At 34.2% G+C, this 15997-nt stretch overlaps 1 long non-coding RNA gene across 1 annotated transcript in view; it reads right to left on the minus strand.

Moving 5' to 3' along the window:
* Positions 1-47: 47 nt before the first annotated feature.
* The window catches only part of LOC128668385 (uncharacterized), a 66196-nt gene continuing 50246 nt past the window's right edge, over positions 48-15997 (minus strand). The window contains exon 4 of the long non-coding RNA XR_008404124.1: positions 48-942. This is a non-coding gene — a long non-coding RNA (uncharacterized LOC128668385). The remainder of the gene's footprint in view (positions 943-15997) is intronic.

Below are 15997 nucleotides of genomic sequence, written 5' to 3' on the forward strand. Positions count from 1 at the left end.
CCAGGGCTCCTTGTCACCCCACCCCTTCTCACTCGAATAGTTTGCCTCGTGGCTCTGTACACTCTGTCTATACCCCAATGCGATCCCTTCCACTTCGACTGCCACACTCCTTCTAACAGCCGCTCTCCCCTCTTTCCAGTGCACGATGTCTTTTCCCTCCTCAATGTCGCGCCTTCTATTCCTTCTACTTCTCTGCTTGCTTAGTTATCAACTTATTTTTTGCGTTCTCAATAATTTTGTTTTAAAGTCTCGTAACTAAAATTTGTTTGCTTGTCGCTATCCACAACACAACGAAAATAAAATTTATAATATTGACAGTTTCCTTATTTCTACTGAGCCCACCGCTATAATTGTTATGTTTTGCAACTGTTCTTAGATTTTCTTATTAAGTTCACACTTTTTTTTTTTTTACACACTATTTGTTTTATATGCCGGATTACTTTTATTCCATTATTATAGCCTTCCACCTGGTTGTATTGTATTATTGTAATTGCCACCTCCTCTGATTAACTCACCACTGTTTTTTTAATGACCCCTCTTTTTAACTTGCCTTCTACTGACTATTCTCCAGCTCGTTCTGTCCACCTTAGAGTCGACGCCGATGGCTGTCGATCACAGATTCTGAGTGGATAATGCTTTCTTAAATTACGTTTGTTATTATTTAAATGTATAAGGTCGTTGTCGGGACCGTCGTCGCTCCCGTTGCTATTGTTCTTACTTCTTTCCCGACAACTCGAGCTTGAGTTACTCTTCACGCCCTGTAATTGATGTTTAATACTGATCTTATGACCGTCTATGATGCCAAATGTTGTCGCTGGATATGGAGCTCGCGCTGGAGGACTTCTCGTGCTCCCGCTTGGGAGCTGCATCCTTAGAGTACACCAAAGGGCTAAATGCCCCTTGCTCCCTCGTCTCGATTTTCGTTGCTTTAATTTTATTTATCTGTAATCATAATAATAAAAAATAATTAATCAGATTGACAAAGAACGACTGAATAAGTTATAGTCAAAGATAAACGATTTTATAATCAATAAAAAATATAGATAAAAAAAAACGTTAAAAAAGTAAACCATGTGGTTGAAGCATATGGTAAAAGATAAGAATTAGAAGCACTTTACCTATAGGACAGCTCTGAGGGGGGCCTTCTTTTGTGGGTTTATTCACGCAAGTATGTATGTATAATTCTTGTATACCCCTCTGCAATGCATGAAGGGCTCTGATGCGTGGGACTCAATGAAAAGAGAGGTAACTCACCGGAAATGGCCTAACCAAGTAGAGAGTGTTATTGCCTCTCCTCACTCGTCATATTTCGATTCGGAAGTATGCCGGAGGGTAATTACAGGCGAAATGCTGCCATCTATTCACGCGGCATTTTGCTTCGAAATCTACGAGACGACGTGTGCTGGCTGGTACGTATATTGCGTCGATATGAAATCATTTATTCAGTGCCAGAAAACCCACCGAATATCAACCCGGAAGCTATAACATTTTTTTAAATATTTTCTTCCACAATCTTATAAATGGAATTTTGTCGAACGTATTCTTTTCGTTATTTCTTAAAGTTGTGTTACTTAATGTAACTCAATTCCACTGAGAATATTTTCGAAAATTAAATTGTGAATGTTGAAAATAATTTCAGCTATAGTTGAAATTTGATGTTTTTTTTTATAAAAAAAAACTAATAACATTCTCAAGTTCTTACTTAAAAATAATGGGATGTAACAACTTCCTTTCTACTACGTAATTAACTTTTTTGGTAGTCTGGAACCCCAACATAGTGCTAGGACAAGACAACATGTGCATTGGAATTGAAGGCCCCCCATAGACGTCATGTGTTAGGTGGGTGAAAAGTTCGCAGGGGGTGCCTGGGAACGCAATCGCGCTCAACGGTCCATATCAAACCCTTTTATACTTCACTTCATGATTATGCTGATTACTCATGATGTCCTTAAAATTTATGCCCAACCATTATTACTGCTAAAGTTACCTGTATATCCTTTTTCATACTAATTAATCAGTAATTACAAATATACTACTAAAAAAATTCATAATTCATAAAATATCATTTTTTATGCTTTTAGTAAAATATTTTATTTCAAACAAAAATGTATATAAAATAATTTTTTTTTAGTATATTTATATTAAGATCCAAAATTAAAATATGACCAATTTTATATTATAATTGTAATTTTGGAAAAAATTATAAAAAAAGAATTATAAATTATAAAAAATAAATGAAGCATATATTTCTACATATATATAGGAAATTTTAATAGAAAAATTTATCAGCAGCCATAAAAACTAGCTAAGAGATTATAAACAAAAATATCTTCTTTTAATAAAACTATTGTAAGTAATGAAGGATTAGTACGAAACAGATATAAATGAATTGTGTTCGATACTCAAACACCCTAAGAATTCATTACTTACACTCGCTTAGGTCTTTAGTTGTGATACACTTGACTCTATTTAATCTGGTACGTATTAGTTAGTGTTCTCAATTAGATAAATATTATATACTCTTACTTAATTATAATTATGATTATCGATTGAACGGAATCAAAGTTTCGCTAATCTTCTTATATATATATATATATAAAGTAGAGAGCTATTAAATGATCTGTTATAAGTAGAAGTGCATTGTTTTTGAATAATTCAAATTTTTTTTTGAATTTCAGAAATTCGAACTGTTCGAAAATTTTCAAATTCGAGAATCTGATCAATTTATATTTTATACTACCCATTGAAAATTTTATTATTTTAAACTAATAATAAAATCATTATATATTAAAAAAAAATAACAATAGAAATCTACGTTATTAAATCATAAAAAAGAGATCCCCTTTTTAAGTGAGTTTCAGAATTGAGTCGAATTCTCCTTACATATATTATCTCAGAAATTCTACTTTTCATTGCTTATCACTTTAGATGAGAAATAATCGAATCATATAATTTCGTACAAGCATAACTCTATTTCGATGCTTATTCGTAATAGCTGATTTATAATTTAAGAACATAGTTTTTTTATTCCGTCAAGGATCAAGGGATCCTATAAATAAAAGTATATATTTATCTCTGCGAAACTCTTCCCAATTTTGATTCCTTCCTTTCTTTAAGTTCCCTTTTTGTCCTGTTGGCCCCTAGGTTCTCATGTCTTCCTCAACTGTGGGAAATACTAACGTCTGATATTGAAAGGTGAAAAAAAATCTTAGGGTGATGCCCTTTCGTCTGCTCATACGGAAAAGAAAATATATAAGTACAACGGTCTTTGCCTTCAGTGGCGTCGCTTCTTCATCATTTTAAATGTCCACTTACTCAAGTGTGTCATAATTAAATTAATTTTCCAAAAGTGAATTCCACGTGTTTCCTATCCAATGCCCAGCATAGCAAGAACTTGAAAAATTAAGACGATGATTACAGTAAGGCTCCGATCGGCCGTCCCATGAGAAATGACAGCTACCGAACTGGTATATTGTCCTAATGTAAACATCAGTGTTACATATGTATATATATTTGTGAATAGCTTGTAATAAGATCCCTCGAAGTCGGCACCACTGGGTTTAAATAAGACCTTTGGTTATATTCAGGTGGCTCTTGGCACCAAACGTCGTTCCCTCGATTTAAATACCCAGGTATCCCCTTGGCAAGGTAATTTTCCTCCGTTAGGGTGCCACATAAACTATAAGAATCAGTAAGAATAAGGTTGTAGTCTTACGACTCTGGGCAAGGCGCGTGCCAGCTGCCGTGTCGAGGCGTAACCGACATTTTGGCTTCTCATGTTGGGGTCTCAAAACTAAACATTGCCGTTAAACCATAAACCCCTGGCCCTTCAACGTCTTGGGGGTCCCATTCGTCTAATGTCTTGGAGAATTTCAAGGCATCATACAGCAATCCAGACAAAACCAGTTGGTATACAACTAACAGAGTATATAGCTGGGGCAGTAATGGTTTTCAGGTTATAATGTGTATACACAACGGCTCAGGAATTGCCGTTGCGACTTTTTCTTCTTTCGGTTACGACGTTTATTGTTGTATGTCTATATAGATATACTAAAAGTGTATCCTTCGAAAATAATACTATGAGAATGGTAAAAATATTAATAGTTCTATTGTTTGGTACTAGTTGTCAAGTACGAATATATAGCTTAACTATAAGAGAAGAACAATTCTCGGCGTCTATTATCATCGAGAAAATTGCATCGAAGTGGGTCCAAGTGAATGGGACAAGTATGGAGATGATAATTCGACGACGACGAGTAACTACAACTACTCTTTATTTTATTAGTTACAATATACTTGGCTATTTTTCTGATGCAATTTTATGTGTGGAAAACAACCCAGAGTATTGCATACGACATATTGGCATCTGCAGTATTCCAGGATTACGACGCATTATCATTGGACTATTAGTATTCTTGATGGCAAAATGCCATTTTTATGTTTCACTACTGGGATTTTTTTTTCTAGGCACCATAGATGATTACTTATTTTTATTCAATGGTTGAAGTTTTATTATATACTAGACTACTAGTCAAAAATGGCTTAAAAACTTTTATCATTTTCCCAGATGTAACAACTTGCAGAGAAGGTCAGGTTTGATCTGTTAATAAAACCGTTGGGACACTAAATCATCTCTTGGGTAAAATTAAAAGAAACTTTGAGCAGTTGACAATTCTGTCTTGGAAATGAAGCCACTGAGAACTCGGTTTTATGGGGGAAGCAATCTGATGGATGGTCTGATCATTTGAGCCAATCATATTGTGATTGATTGTAATAGACTTGCGTCTTGTCCCCCATGTCAGGGGTTCTCGTGTAAATAGAGTTCTAGCGGCAGTTACTTTCTCGCTAAAGCCTTGTCGTGTTGCGAACTCTTGGGTTGACCACCTACGAGCACGGTAAGTGACTAGGATACAGGATGAAGGCTGTGTCCGAGCCGAGTATCGAGCGAGTTAGGTTAGTTGGTATGATAATGAGGAAGGTGACTTCCGATGATCTATATACGAGAAGCATTTGGATTGTCGGGAGTAGAGATTAAGAGGGAGACCAGATGTAGGAGTTATGAGGTATATATTGAGGGTCCAAGAGACGGACACTTGAATGTCGACAGCCGACTACATAAAATAATACATGATATTGAGGTGTAAGTATGTGTGCGTATGAATATGAGAAAGAGAGAGAGAGAGAGAGAGTCAGAGAGATTGAAAGAGATGATGTCGTCCGGCTATCCAAGGAGCGGACACTTCAATCTCAACACCCCAGTTGCTTTTACGTGATTTGTCCATCTCTCTCCTTACTTCCGTGCATAAATTGAAATGATGAGAAACATTAATGAGTCATCGACGTTGACATCTTTGGACTTGTAATCTAATATAAAAATTGTTAGAATTTATTATTATTTGTCTATTAGATTAATCAAAATAATAAACATTATTGATGCTGAGCAGCGAAACAATTAAGTGTGCGTTGAATTTCCGTAAAGTAAAGGGACTAAACTAAAATGTCCCATGAAATAAAAGAGACACATTTGTTGATAAAAATGTGTATAGCGATAATTTGCATGAGAAGCGAAAGTGTCAATTCACGGCTAAAACGATGAATATACATCACGTGTTCACGGGCCGGTTCCCAAGTGTCGGGAGAGTCTCGGTGCGGTTAATCCAATTGAGTCAATTTGGGTTAACTTGAAGTCGTCTAAACAGCTCGTTTAGGTGACCTATGATGCATGGATAATATTGTATCCGGTGTACTACTCTTCCTTCCTACTTTAAAACAAGTTATTTCTATTTCTCAACAATTAACCGAAATAAAGAAACACTGTGAGAAGAGATCGTATTACATTGACAATGTTTTTTTCAGTATAATTAAGAACGAAAAAAAAATTAATGCAACTAGAAATACTACTCGTTGTGTCAACATTCATTCATTTCAGTGTAAATTTCACAGATCAAAAAGTTTTATCCATTTTCGGTCTGATTCATATTTTTTTTTTTTAACTAATTGATCTCTTTTCTCATTTTTTCTGGAAATGTGTTAATTCTGAAAATTAGAGAGGATTGAATTTGTATGTATCTGTATACAAAACAAAAATAATTACGCGCGAAAAATCAAAATTTTGAAAAATTTATTTGGGTTTTCAGATGAAATAAAATAATAGCCGAATTTTAGTAATTTCTTAGATGGCCCATTTTGCCCCAAATTTTAATTTTTTACTTTTGGAGCATATTGATTACGAATACATGGCAGAAGACTAGAAAAAAAGGGTAAAAAAATAAAATATCAAAACTTTTTGTTGCGGGTCCATTTTGCCCCAAATTCAAAGATTTGTAATTTTCGACGCGGCATAGTGATACCAAATGGATGATAAAAGATTAAAAGAAGTAAAACAAATGAGGGCCTTTTTTTATAAGCGGCCCATTTTGCCCCCTCTGTCCCTATTTATGTGCAGTTTTTAGTCCATACGAATAAAAATCTTTTTTTAATTAAAATATTTTTGAATTTTTAAATTGAAACAGATCAAATTGTTCGACCCGAGTCGTAAAGTTGAATTTTTTTTTTTTTTGCTAAACAGTAACAATAATTTATATCTTCTTCTTGAAACCGATAAAAAAGTTTCATATATTCCTTACAGTATTGAATTATTCATGAAATTGTCAATAGTTTTAAAAAGTGAATTAGCAGCGTATTTTTATCATCATTTTATAGTTGTATATCTCGGTGCATATTAAAGTTTTAATAAATTTATGAATGACAAAATTATAAAGGATATTTAGAGTATTTCTTAGATGATGAAAAATAATAACCGTAGTCAATTTTTTGTGTGGTAGGATTATATGTCTCGTTGTCATTATGTAGCATCTGTAAAAAAATCGATCAAATGACTTCCGAGGGTTGAAAAACAGCCAGCGTTTCTTTTTTTCCTTGTCTGCTTCAGTTGTCATCATCATCCTCATATCGTCAGCGTCCGGATGATGTAGTCACTGGTCTCTATGTAATGCACTAGTGCGGAGCACGCGAGTATTTGCCTAGTGTACACACTAGACTTGCTTCCCCAGCTGACGTTGATTGAAGGAATAAAGGAAATGGTGAGCACTCTCAAGTGGTCCCAAGCTCACCGAACTGCGTCTCCACCCTCAGCTGAGGCGTACAACTACTCTTCCACCGGACAACGTGCTGCAATTCATTCTTTCTGCTATCCGAGCCAAACTCTCTTTAACTCAGACTATAAAGGTATGCACCTCATACGCATATACTTATTCAAGCGATAAAATCCTTCAGATCCATCGAGATCCATCCAGATCGACCAATCATATTGAAATTATATCTTTTCAAGCCCCGTAGTTTAGTCAATTATTATAGTTATGATTCACTTACAAGAGTACTTCCAACCAGGTATTTCCTTTTAATGAGTACATTGATTTTATTTCAATACATAAGATTTAATCTCTTATGTGTGCTCACACAAACAAAGAAAAAAAATTAAAATAGTTTTCTTTTAATTGGAAATTATGGAAATATAATAGGGCGCAAGGGAAATGAGTGTAAAATATTGTAGAGAGACAATTGAAAATAAACAGGTAGAAAAAGTGTAGCCTCTACTTTTTCATTCCGGAACTTGATGACAAAGCTACGGAAGGCGATACACTCGAGCAACTGTGAGGATCGGTCAACTGTTGACATTACCTTTAAATGCCAGAGATACAACTTTTATGGACTACACTTTCGCAGCCCGCGAAAAAAGTTAGTGGACCTCGTCTCCTCAGAAAAAGACAGAGAAATAAAATAGGAGAGCAAAAGATACATATATAAGAGAAAAACAAACAGCATTAAGAATTATGCTATGATTGACATACGGCTACCATACACCCATGTCGATTTGTTTTGTTCCTCCAAAACAGGAACTACCTCGTTCAGTCGATGATTTTACGGAAATTCAATTATAATTTAGTAAACTCAGTGTTTACCCTTATTTTTAATTTGCAATTCAGTTTATAAGCTATGATCCAGAGTCAAAAAAGTATTCTTTTATGAGATACAAAATTTTTATTTTGTTTTTAAGCTATGCTCAGTGTAAAAAGTTTAAATAACATCTAACCTTAGATAACCTCTAATAGTATTCTTAAAAAAAGTCTTACATAAATCTGTAATTTTAGTCTTCAGCAAGTCTGCAGATTCAGTCTTAGACATTTTGTAGTAATATTCGTGTAAGATGTATTCAGCATTAGTATAGTAAATTGGGTGGCGCCCACTTAATGTTCGATTTCATTTTATCGTGATAACATTATTAATTTTTAGCACTGCTAAAAATACTGCGTTTGAGCTCGAAATGACTCGGAAATAAAGAAACCTGATCTTAAATAATTCTTTGACCGAATATTGCTTTATAGTGCGTTTTATAGTGCGAAAGTCTTTAAAGAAGATCTTAAGCAATGCTTGATGAAATCTTTGGCAAGTGTACTTATGAAATCCGTTTTCAAGTCTAGTTTAAATCTTCCACAAGAAACTTGTTCAAGATTTGTGAAATAAAATTCTTAAGACAATGGTACTAAAAACGCGCCTAAAAACAGATATTGAATACTATCATAAAAAATATTGAGCAAAAATATCCAGTTATGATTTCAAGGTCACTTGTGAAATAATTAATATTTATGTAAAGTAGAAAATATTCTGAAAGCATTTTCAAGCGTATCTTAATTTGTCTAACCAGACTAGGCTTAATTTATTTCCCTAAAAAATCTTAGACACTTACACGAAAGCACGAAGATACATACACATATTGAAGTCATTCCACAAGGTTCTTAGTGATGCTGCGAGTGTATATGGCGCAGATTAATGTAGAGGCGTCGTGTGATGATGATGTTGTGACAGCGATTACCACTAAGTTGGCGCGTGTGTACTATATCTATATCGTTTCATAGCAATAAGTCGGTTGTATGCGTAGTACATATCCGGGAGTCGGCTGAGTTCTCAGGGCTATCATTGCACGTAGACCGGAAGACTCACTTAGACCCATCTTGAGTTACCCCATCTGAAGGCAAAGTTACTACTATTATGAAGACCCTCTTTCATTTCGTCTTTATAGTACGATGATTTTAAGATTTACTAACAACTTTTTTTCTACTAGTCTTAAATGTTAACATGAAAAATCCCAAGTAATTTTCTTACATTGCGTATCATTTCCTTACGTAATTATTTTTTTAACTTTTTACTTGTTTACTAATTAATTTTATTTAAAGTTTTATTAATTAACATTGTAATTTTAGTTGTGAATTCAAGTATACTTTTTTTAAAAATATTTACAATTAGTCATATTTTCTGAGACTTTCTGGAGTCATGTCGCGACGAATTAATGGGAATAGGATGTATTAAACTCATTTACACTTGAAATACGAGGTCACGTCTGGCAAAGGTAAAGAACAAGGAACTACAGTTTGCCCAGTGATACAAAATAGTCTATTATATAAAGTTTTCGTCATGAATTATAAAATATTGTTATGACGATTTTAACGTGAGCCAACCCCGATTTGTCGCGACACTCTTATTTCGTTACAGCCAGGCAATTAAGAAATCATATCGACTTTAAATTTCCGGCTAATGATTTCATTCCTTATATTTTCTTAACGTAAGGCTCAAAAATGTATCCGACCCGAGTTGAAAAATTTGATCTGATTTTGTATTTTTATAAAAATCTAAGATGTTCTTTAATTTTGAATAAAATTATTAACTTCTTGAGCAACAAGCGATTGTATAAAATCAATTAAGAAGTGATTTCCGGATAATATACGATATTGTTATAACCGGAACAACATAACAAGTTCCGCGCCTTTTCGAGGTGGCTAAGCCCAAGCCCATGGCCTCTCTACATCCTGAATCCGTGATCATAATGGTATGAGGTCGCAAAGCAGCGGTACCTTCTGATACCACGCGTGATTGTAACAAAACAGCGGACGTCCGGACGTCGGACAGTCGCACAGGTATCGTACCGCGTCCCCTTAGCACCAAGTCTCTTCTTTTCGTCCTTTGTTACTCATTCTTTTCAGTTGTTCTCTTACTCACTCTTTCACTCTCGATTAAATCTCACACGTTCTACAGAATGGAAGTATTTCCTCTGTGAAAGTGGGTGCTTCCACAAATAATAAAGATACTTGCTCCAATGGACACTAACTTCCGACATCGTACTTTTGGTTATTAAATCAGTTTTTCACGGTTTAAATAATTTTTTAATTTTTATTTAATTACTAATGCTCAGCTCGAGGTTCTTTATAATTTATGCTATTCCAAGGATTTAATTGTATTCAAATTGTATACTTTGTACTGCGCAGTATAGTAATTTTATTAAAACTCCTTCAAATTCGGGTTTGTTCGGAAACATTCGGGTCTTTTCGTTTATTCTAATACTGATGCAGTTTCATTTTTTCTGTCATCGCCAAAAGTAAAGAAGACTAAGAAATATAAGCAAAAGCAAGTGAAGAAAAGAAAAAGCATATATATGCTTTTATCATTGTTTAGCATACATCAAGAAAAAGAAAAACTCGCATCAAGGCTTACGTCTAATGACAAGTCTACTTTTCTTGCATTAAGTCGAAAAATTATTCTACTTTCAATTCATCGCACACTTATACTTTTTCTACTTATACATCCACGTTACATTTATGCCTCCCATTTACAAGGTACATAATGTTAGGCACTCTGTTGATTTCTTTAAGTAGCATTTCCTCAATGAAGAGCAAGTTGCTCTAGACTGCATATCATACAAAAATGGTTTTCTCATCATCCAAAGAAACAAACTCTCTTTCATATGCATTACTCTACTTAAATTTTTTTTTGTCCTTTGATTTTGGGTTTTAAGGGTAGAATTTTTCAAGGTTTTTTTTTTATTAAATTCTGTATGTAAGACAAATAAATTACGAATTTTGATCGACGAAGATCTATATAAATTTGATTAGAATACCAGATTCAAACCTCTAGAGATCTTCATTTTTTTTTTTCGGATAGTGACTAAAATTATACAAGAATAAGATTTGTTTTACTTAAACACACAATGATGTGGGTTAGTACTCGAGGATTTTGAGTTTACGGTCTTCTGTTGTAGGAAAGGAAAAATAAAAAGAAAAAGAAAAACAAAGAAGAAGAAGATAAAGTATATCCTGAAGAAGGTGAAAGATATTCAAGAGATAAAGGAAGAGAACATAACACGGTATAACGTTGGAGCCGCACAAGAACACTCTTAGCTTGATGATGACTTCCACTTGAGCCTTCAACGCACAAGAAATACATCAAGTGTAGCTTGAGGATCCTTATATGTAAAAAAGAATATTATGATATGTTTCGATATTAGTTTTCTTTTTTTTTTTTTTTTCATAATTTATTTTAATTTTAAGACGAAGCGAAAATTTACTGAAAGTCACTATTTTTACATTTATCGCTGGATAGGCCTCTTCCCCATCAATAAGCAGCCACTGGGTACATCCCCCTCCCAGAACCAGTCTGAAAAATTTCGTAACAGACCCCCCCCCCCCTTATGAGCGTCCGTTAAAATTGTCTATATTTCAAACTAACTGTAAAAAAGAATAGACAAATGATGAAAATTCACTATCTATAGTTCGCGGAGAGTAATTTGATCAATATAAAGTAAAATTTAATTATAAGTACCAGAAAAATCGGCAGTAGTTTCTGTAACAAATTCTTAGTCTGGATTTAGTCGCTTTTAGATCAAAATCCGATTTTTTTCTGAAATTTGTTTTTATCTAGACCAAAATCACACTTTTACTGCCTATTATTTCAAATAGTCTGTTTTTGATCACTTTTACATCGATAACATCTTAAAATTTTTATAAAAATTCAAAAACAGACTAATTAGTCAAAATAAAATCTCATTCATGAAAATCGAAGAAAAAAGTTACAATTAATTTTTTTTTTATTATAAGAATTTAGTGCTGTAACATTTTCGAAATAAGGCACTCAAAAATAGTGAAATATACGGATCTCAACAAAACATTTATAATGTCATAAGATGGCTATACACTTAGACGAAAAATTTAAGATGTCTGAAATTGACGGCGACGCTTTTAAAACATTTGCTAGAGTTGGAAAGTGAACTCAACGAGACGATATAAGGGGTTTGTCTGGAAGGGAAAAAACGTAAAAAAATACACAGGGTTCGTACGTATTGAGCGGCCGAGTTTTCGGAATCTTTTCCCTTCTCTATATATTCCCGTCGTTGAGGCATTGCTTGAGGAGACCTCGAGTACGTCGTGAGGGTGCGTGCATTGTACGTCGCCCATCTTATATGCACCACCCGCTCTAAAGCATCAGCCACCCTTCTAGTTCGCCTTATACTTGCACTCATTGTTCTTCGTGGCCCCCTTTTATTTCTTTCGTCCTACGTCCTGCATACTGTACTTCTTCATGGGCATTCCTAGCTATCTTTTCATCTTTTTTTTTCTCACATTAACGTCTTTTCAAAAATATACAACAGCGATTTCGCGCCCCTTCATCTTCTACTTGGCATCAACTGTGGAATACACGATACTTGACAGAAGAAATGCAAGCAAAAGTTACCCTTACTTATCATTTCGTGCAAGGACATTTTAAGAAAAAATTTTAGCCTCTATTCATTCTGTCTGTTTTTTCACACTTCTATTGTTCCTCCTTCGCTGAATAATAATCATGTTTTTTACTTTACAATTTTATTATTTTTTTTTCTTACTATAAAAATTAATTTTAAATTACATCTATTAGATCTTTTAAATTTTTTGCTGCATAATAAATCATGACATCATAAAGTTGGATAAAACTTGAAGAATAGTGCAATTAGTCAAAAGCTGTGAAGTGCTAACACGTGTAATGGTCGAAGTAGGTCGAAGTTTTATTTCGCAGCAAAAATACTTTATACCTCTACTAGAAATCTTAGTGCGGTAGTCAAAAAACAAATTGAGGCCAAATGAGACTTTCCGAACTACAAGCCTAATTTTAACCTTGTTTCGCCCTTGTAAAGAAAACCGAATCCCGATGTACCGAAATTGTTCCAAATTTGGTTGTTATTAGAAAAATCTGTGGCATGGCTTAAGTTAAAAATTTCTTATTCGATTTGAAATTGAATAAGTAGCATACAGTCATACAGTTATATATAATCATATATTCCAAATTTTGATGTATAGTCATTTTTCACTGATAGGTTGCAATTTTCGTGTAAGAATTCGGTTTTCGAATGTGTACCGGATTAGACTTTCCTAATTATGTAGGGATTCGGAAGTATGCTCTCTGAATCTAAAACAGTGACTATTCACTGTTTTACAGCTATAAGTATATTATGGTATACTTATAACTATGAAATAGGGCATTAACACTATTTTTTAGTAATTTTTACGGTTTTAGGTATAAAGAGTGCGTTTGCCTTATTTGGCGCGAATTTGGAACTGGGAAAACCTAATTTCGACAAATATGAATCTATGTGTCCTAAAAGACGCATATCTGAAAATTTTGTGAAATAGTGCATTAACACTATTTTTCAGTAGTTTTCACTGTTTCAGATTTAGAGAGTGCGTTTGTCTTATTTGGCGCCAATTTGGAATTGGGAAAGTCTAATTTCGACAAATATGAATCTATGTGTCCTAAAAGACGCATATCTGAAAATTTTGTGAAATAGTGCATTAACACTATTTTTCAGTAGTTTTCACTGTTTCAGATTTAGAGAGTGCGTTTGTCTTATTTGGCGCCAATTTGGAATTGGGAAAGTCTAATTTCGACAAATATGAATCTATGTGTCCTAAAAGACGCATACCTGAAAATTTTGTGAAATAGTGCATTAACACTATTTTTTAGTAATTTTTACGGTTTTAGGTATAAAGAGTGCGTTTGCTTTATTTGGCGCAAATTTGGAACTGGGAAAGTCTAATTTCGACAAATGTGAATCTATGTGTCCTAAAAGACGCATACCTGAAAATTTTGTGAAATAGTGCATTAACACTATTTTTCAGTAGTTTTCACTGTTTCAGATTTAGAGAGTGCATTTGCCTTATTTGGCGCGAATTTGGAACTGGGAAAGTCTAATTTCGACCAATTTGAATCTACGCGTCCTAAAAGACGCATATCTAAAAATTCTAAAACACTGTTATTATGGACAGTTAGAAAACTGCATATTCTAATAAATTTTTTTTTTAAATTCAAAAATTACAAAAATGATAAGAAAGAAAAAAACAGATTAATCTATTGTAAAAACTGCATGAGGCCGTCAATCTGCGGTCTAAAATTGAAGAAGGAGAAGAATCTAAAGTAAGAACAGTAATCGTCATAGATGGAACCTGGCTAGAGACGAGCGAACAAGAATGAACTATTCATATACGAAGAAAAAAGAAGGAAAGAATAACGAGCGACTTGGTATGTATATTGTCGGTATAGGAAACCGGCTTGAATTGTAATACGTCTCGAGCTTCGTCGTAGAGATTACGTTCTCAACGTATCCCGCGGGGCTGCAATATCTTGCATTAACCCCTACCATAAGCCTTTAGGCCTCTCGCCCCTCGTTTCTCCCAGACTCGGTTTTTTGTCCTCTATTCCGTCTGATCGGTAAATAAAAACCGTGATTTAGAATTACAAAAAAAAAAAAAAAACAACGGAGTAAAATCACTTTAGGCTCCGTAAAAATATCGAGAGTAAATGAAAGATCGATTTCTTTAGATTTTAAAAAATTAATTAAGCACATAGAGGGAAATATATAAATTGTAATATAACACTTTTGGATTAATGAGAGTTTATTTATCAGTGAGAATAAAATCAATAAAATAACTTGAGAATAAGTTAAAAAAATGCAATCTTTACGGTATTACCAAAAGGAAAAAAATAAGACGTTATTAAAGGACATAAAAAAAATTAACAACAATAAAAATAAAAAATACCTGGATGAGCTTATAGACAAAAGAAACAGAAAAAAGAGAAAGAGAATGAGAGAGGAAATAAAATAAGAAAACAAGGAGCGATAAGAGGCGAGAGTAGAGGAATAACTAAGTGAAATATCATGAGAGGATCGAAGGGCTGCGGAATAGAGGGTAGAAAGATCGGGAGGCTTGCGGTGGTTCGGCGTTGCGGAGATGGAGAAAAAAGGATAGGATAAAAAAGTAAGGGGTTGCCTACCCTTACTAACGGCGTCTAGTAAGAAGCATTGGAATCGATATCATTGCAACGTAGACTTGCTCGTCTCCTCCACCTTCTCTGACTCTGAAACGAAGAGAGTTGCCCAACCACCCCACTTTCCTCTTGCGCCTCGTTTCTTTCGCCTGCTGCTACCCCTCGTCTCCGAGTTTACTCTTAACTCTTTCCTTCTTCATCTCGCCCTCCTCCTGGATGCAAACTCGTCGGATGCGGGATCGTCGAGTTGGTTGGGAATCCAAGAACTCCTTCATCCCCACCTTACATTCTACCTTGTTCTCTCATTTCTTCATCACTGTTTCCTTTTTCATTTTTTTTTTTTTTTTTTCTTTTTTCACTCTCACCTCGCTCCGAATCGGAGCTCCGGCATTAAGAAATTCACCGGGGAAATTATGCCTCGCGGCTTAATACTAGATTATTATGACTAGAGTCAGCGAATGAGAACGCTGAACTTTATATTCTAGATTGAAGAAAATATTTTCTAAGAATATTCGACTATTTTAAAACTTTTATTGTCACCATTATGAGTGATTTACTGAAAACTTATTCCACTGTCTAATTACTTTTAGTATCTAAGATTAAATGTAAGGGTGCATTTTCATGTAAAGTCGAGAAAAATGAAGACCGAGGATAATTAATTATCGACAGATCTTAATTAATAGCATCGGATAAACAAATTTTTTTACATGAATAAGGACTGCATAGAAAGAAATGCGTCGTCATCGTATACTTTTGCTGTAAGCTATGCCCGAAGCATTTTTAATGTATTTACAAGAGTCGGGAAAAAAACTCGGCTACAAAAGAATGTCAAATGCATTAACATTTACATTTTTCTGTGGTTTATTTTGTTCCA

Source organism: Microplitis demolitor, chromosome 8 (genome assembly GCF_026212275.2).
Source record: "Microplitis demolitor isolate Queensland-Clemson2020A chromosome 8, iyMicDemo2.1a, whole genome shotgun sequence".
NCBI classification, from domain to species: Eukaryota; Metazoa; Arthropoda; class Insecta; order Hymenoptera; family Braconidae; genus Microplitis; species Microplitis demolitor.